This window comes from Oncorhynchus tshawytscha, linkage group LG13, assembly GCF_018296145.1.
Source record: "Oncorhynchus tshawytscha isolate Ot180627B linkage group LG13, Otsh_v2.0, whole genome shotgun sequence".
In the NCBI taxonomy this organism is placed as follows: Eukaryota; Metazoa; Chordata; class Actinopteri; order Salmoniformes; family Salmonidae; genus Oncorhynchus; species Oncorhynchus tshawytscha.
Window position 1 is genome coordinate 54659957 of NC_056441.1, and position 6000 is coordinate 54665956.

The 6000-nt window shown below is 42.4% G+C and overlaps 1 protein-coding gene across 3 annotated transcripts in view; it reads left to right on the plus strand.

Annotated features, from left to right (window-relative positions):
* LOC112265185 (rap1 GTPase-activating protein 2) overlaps positions 1-6000 on the plus strand; it is a 110961-nt gene that overhangs the window by 5336 nt on the left and 99625 nt on the right. The gene's annotated exons all lie outside the window — the stretch shown is intronic.

Genomic DNA, 6000 nt, shown 5'->3' on the forward strand with positions numbered 1-6000 from the left:
CCAGTCTTGGGGGTCCACTATTGAGGGTCCAGTATTGAGGGACCAGTTTTGAGGGACCAGAATTGGGGGTCCAGTATTGAGGGTCCAGTATTGAGGGACCAGTATTGGTGATTTAGTATTGAGGGACCAGTATTGAGGGTCCAGAATAGAGGGTCCAGTATTGAGGGACCAGTATTGGGGGTCCAGTATTGAGGGACCAGTATTGGGGGATCAGTATTGAGGGACCAGTATTGGGGGTAGCGTTATCAGAGATAGATGGATGGAGATAAGGACAGCAGCTCAGACAGGGGAGCATCTGGGCTGTGACTGGGTGTCATCCTCCACTATTTAGTCAGAGAGAGAGAGAAGGAAGGAGATGGAGAGAGAGAGAGAGAGAGGAAGGGAGAGAGAGAGAGAATGAAAAAAAGAGAGGGAGGAAGTGTGTGTGTGAGAGAGAGAGGGGGAGGGAGGAGGATGAGAGAGAGAGAGAGAGAGAGAGAGAAACGAGAGAGGGGAGAGGGGAGAGAGAAAGAAAAGACAAGGCCATCAATCTGTCAGGCATCAACACAACACCCTATTCAGCACTGCAAGACGGCTGTCCATTTATCTCCAAGCATATTGGCATAACCATACATACTGTCCAAGTGGTTTTATAGAATGATGAGTATTGAATGCTCTAGTCTGGAAATGTTTTATTTCTTCTGTTGTGGATATATTCGGGTACAATGTCATTATGAACATGTTAAAGTTGGTGTCACTATATATTTAACGGTTTGTCCCATGTGTGTCAATGAGTGTTTCACTGCATTCTCATGTAACATACTGTATCTGTCTGATTTAACGTCTAATCTCCTGCACTCCTCCGTCTGTCCTCCTCTTCCTCCCTTTACCCACTCCCTTTTTTACTTTATGATTCACTTTGAGTGCATCGCAACGTTTCCGCCTGGCCCTTGTCCAATTATCTCTCTCTCTCAAGCTATTGGTTTTCTATCTATTTCTCTCTATCTCTCAATCTATTGGTTTTCTATCTATTTCTCTCTATCTCTCAATCTATTGGTTTTCTATCTATTTCTCTCTATCTCTCTATCTATTGGTTTTCTATCTATTTCTCTCTCTCTCAATCTATTGGTTTTCTATATCTCTCTCTCCCTCTCTCTCTCTCTCTCTCCCTCTCTATCTATAGGTTTTCTATCTATTTCTCTATCTCTCAATCTATTGGTTTTCTATCTATTTCTCTCTATCTCTCAATCTATTGGTTTTCTATATATTTCTCTCTATCTCTCAATCTATTGGTTTTCTATATATTTCTCTCTATCTCTCAATCTATTGGTTTTCTATCTCTCTCTCTCTCTCTCTCTCTCTCTCCCTCTCTCTCTCTCTATCTATAGGTTTTCTATCTATTTCTCTATCTCTCAATCTATTGGTTTTCTATCTATTTCTCTCTCTCTCAATCTATTGGTTTTCTATCCATTTCTCTCTCTCTCCCTCTCCCTCTCCCTCTCTTTCTCTCTCTCTCTCTCTCTCTCTCTCTCTCTCTCTCTCTCTCTCTCTCTCTCTCTCTCTCTCTCTCTCTCTCTCTCTCTCTCTCTCTCTCTCTCTCTCTCTCTCTCATCCTCCCTCTTCTCCCCCTGCTCTGTATTGCTTTCTCCCCATGACTCTTAAATCTCTAGTGGCAGGAGGTGGGGTAAAACTGAGGGGCTGATAGAAAGAGCCTTGATAAAGCTGCTTAAGCAGACAACAGACAGTCCGAAACATCAATACTGAGCATTGTCACTGTCACTCACTAATACAGAATAGGCAGGCATCAGGCTGAGTGTCTGATGGCACTGACATTGGAACGAAGGTTTATTGATGGCTGTCTCAGTCAGGTGTCAGGGAATTCTGGCGTTGGCTATTTGGCATTGTAAAGTGTATTTGTTTCTGGTCAGGTCATGTGCTCTGGAAAAACTCCAGGCGCAAATAATGAGACAGCAATGGCGTGCAAAAGCACTTTCATATTGTCTTGAACATTGTATTCGATCACATGTTACTACATGTCTTTATATTCTTTAGTAATGTGTGAGGACACACACCACTGGGGAGATAATCTGCTTAGGGATAGGCGTCCCGTCAACAGGACAGTTGTAAATCATGCAGCGCCTTGTGTCAAGATCACAGATTTTAGAGAAACAACAAATGTCTGTACATATCAGTGTCTTATATCGTCTGAAAGCTTAAATTCTTGTTAATATAACTGCACTGTCCAATTTACAGTATCTATTACTGCGAAAAAATGCCATGCTATTGTTTGAGGGGAGCTCCTTACGACAAACACTTTTTTCACCACGATAGGTTTGATCAATTCACCTCTGAAGATGAAATGTGTACTTACATTCTGAAATCTTGCTCTGATATATCATCCAAAGGGTCCCAGAGATAACATGAAGTGTCATTTTGTTAGATAAAATCCTTTTTCATATCGTAAAAAGGTCCATATAGCAAGCACAATCGATTTTGTGTTTCCATTCGTTCAATTTGCAAAGAAAGGAATCTGTGAAAATCTAACCCTAACCCTAACCCTTTGCAAATGTTGAACTTATAATATGGCTACTAATACTGGAAAAGCTAAATCAAAGTTCAAGTATACAGATTTGACGATATTCTTGCAGAAAAATGTCATGTGAATGTAAATGTCTCCTTCACGATTTGCCCAAATGTACCTGGGTGACTTCACACTAAATGTCATGTAGTTTGCTCATACTTCAAGTTACCCATCTGAAACTTTGCACATACACTGCTGCCATCTTGTGGACACCATCGGCGTGATGGCTAGATGTGGGACCTTTCTGTTGCATTTCAAAGATGGTGGTAAAAATAAAATTTTAAAAACTTTGTTTTAGGGTGCCATTTTGGACAAAGTGAATAGCGTGCCATTTTGGATGAAGTGAATAGGGTGCCATTTTGGACGAAGAGAATAGGGTGCCATTTTGGACGAAGTGAATAGGGTGCCATTTTGGACGAAGTGAATAGGGTGCCATTTTGGACGAAGATAATAGGGTGCCATTTTGGACGAAGTGAATAGGGTGCCATTTTGGACACAGACGCTGTCATTCAATTCATCTTGTCCTATTCTTTCACATCGAAGAACGTTTTTCCACTGGGGGAAAAGAAAGCACCAAACATTTCTTCATTCCCATTGGGACATAAGGCCACATTGAGCACAACATCTACAGTTAGAAAACATACATTGGGTCAGTTTAGTGAAAGGACTCATGGTGTTGCCGGTTAAAGTGTAACCTCAGGGGCTTTCTGATCATATATCTAAAGCACGTGTGTCAAGGAACTGAAAAGGCCATTCTTCTGTAAATATGCTGAAGTGTGTAGGGACGTTATTAAGTATTGGAGCTTGCGATTGAGAGCTGCTGCCTGTCAGTATTGTACAGTACAACAGTACATTGTGCCTGTGTTGAAGTATACACACTAGTATGTGTCATCAGGTCAAAGCTTGCCTGGTCTCCTTCATGTGAACGTTTACTGAGGTGTCTGAGGCCGGGATTCAATGCAAGGCGTGCTATACTGTACAACCGATAATGCGCCTATGGCAATGTTCCTGCATTTGCGGAGATGGCACTCACGGTAACCACTGCATAATATGTCGGCTCAAGCGGAAATTACATTACGGACTGAAACCCAGCCTCGGATTGTACAACTGACACACAACATATTTGACACAATAGTTGTGTATCTGCATAATTTATTTTGACACAATTGTTCTCCAGAACCAGACAGACGCAGATAGAGCACAGCTAGTGACCATCCACAAGACAATAACAATGTACTTGAGCATTGTATTGGGTTTCAATGAGAGATGTTTTCATGATGGAGATAGTGATTCATGTCATAATGTGAATGGCGCCGGGCACCCAATCTGGCTCATCTAAAACACAGACAGACAGAGTGCTGCTTCACTGGGAGCGCTGCAAATTGGAGTTCAAGTGATGCTCATCTCATTTAATTGATGTTCTCTCATTCTGAAGCTTCATTACACTGTAAACCTCAAGATTTGAGGAAACCGATTTCACTTCATTATTTAATATATCAAAATTAATCAAATTAAATGTTATTTGTCACATGCTTTGTGACAGGTATAGGTATAGACTAACAGGTATAGACTAACAGGTATAGACTAACAGTGAAATGCTTACTTAAGGCACCGCTTGCCATGCGGTAGCAAAGAGAACAGTCTATGACTCGGGTGGCTGGAGTCTGTGACAATTTTTAGGGCCTTTCTTTGACACCGCCTGGTATAGAGGTCCTGGATGGCAGGGAGCACAGCCCCAGTGATGTACTGGGCTGTAGGCACTACCCTCTGTAGCCCCTTGTGGTCAGATGCCCAGCAGTTGCCATACCAAGCGGTGATGCAGCCAGTCAAGATGCTCTCAATGGTGTATCTGTAGAACTTTGAGGAGCTGATGCCAAATCTTTTCAGCCTGCTAAGAGGGAAGAGGCGTTGTCGTGCCTTCTTCATGACTGTGTTGGTATGTGTGGGCCATGTCAATTCCTTAGTGATGTGGACACAGGAACATGTAGCTATCGACCCGCTCCACAACAGCTCCATCTATGTTACACGATCAGCTTCTTTGTCTTGTTGACGTTGAGGGAAAGGTTGTTTCAGAGTACAGTTACTTGATGTGATTTTGTAGTCAATAGTCAAACAATAGAGTCACTGTGACCATATAGGGCATCCAGATTTAAGTTGTATCAGCTTGAAATGTTTGAGTAAATCAAAACATTGAACTTTAAGCTCAGTATTAATTAAATACAAAAGTTAGTGGTTTGAACTCTAAACAGATATGTGAGGACATTTTGTATATGAAGTTTATCACGTTTTAGGGAAGACCCAGATGCAGACAGTGTCGAAGTAACAAAAGTTTATTACTAGAACAGGGGGCAGGCAAAATGACAGGTCAAGGGCAGGCAGATATCAGTAATCCAGATCAGAGTCCAAAAGTACAGAATGTCAGGCAGTCTCAGGGTCAGGGCAGGCAGAATGGTCCAAACCAGGAAAACTGGAACTAGAAACAAACAGGAGCAAGGGGAAACCCTGTGACACTGTGGCCCCATCCGAGGACACCCCCAGACAGGGCCAAACGGGAAGGATATAACCCCACCCACTTTGCCAAAGCACAGCCCCCACACCACTAGAGGGATATCTTCAACCACAAACTTACCATCCTGAGATAAGGCTGAGTATAGCCCACAAAGATCTCCGCCATGGCACAACCCAAGGGGGGGCGCCAACCCAGACAGGATGACCTGTTCACAGTCACATTGCATCTGTGTTCCAAATGGCACATTATTCCCTATATACAGTAGTGCACTATATAGAAAATAGGGTGCCCTTTCAAAATTTGAGCGAAATAAGCTTTTTGTCCGTATGGAAGATTTCTGGGATCTTTTATTTCAGCTCATAAATCATGGGACCAACACTTTACATGTTGCGTTTATATTTTTGCTCAGTGTATATACAGCATATTTGTCTTTTTCCTGGCAGGAGTGGCACGAGGGAAATCGACAGTACATCCATAATTCAGACATGTCTAAAGCAGTGAATGTACTGTACAGTACATCGGAATGTTCCGGAACATGTACTGTACAGTACATCTGAATTGATGGACATTGATGGAAATATGGACACTGATGGACATTGATGGAAATACATAAATCAAATAGTGCCCTCATGAATACAGCTGTGGTAAGAGCATAACAGAGGAAGTGACACTGGCTGTGGCAACATGTCCTTCCTTCTTGTGGGCAGGTTGAGAGTGGGGGAGGGTGTAGGATGTAGGTGTGATGGAGATTTCAGTTCAGTTCTCTCTCACAGCTTCGTAGACAACAGGCGTAGACTAACAATGAAATGCGTACTTACGGGTCTTTTTCCAACAGTGCAGTTCAAGATGCAAAAGACTAATAGTTAGACAATGAATAAATACACAGTGAGTGTGAGAGAGTTTGAGAGAGAGAGTTTGAGAGAGAGAGAGA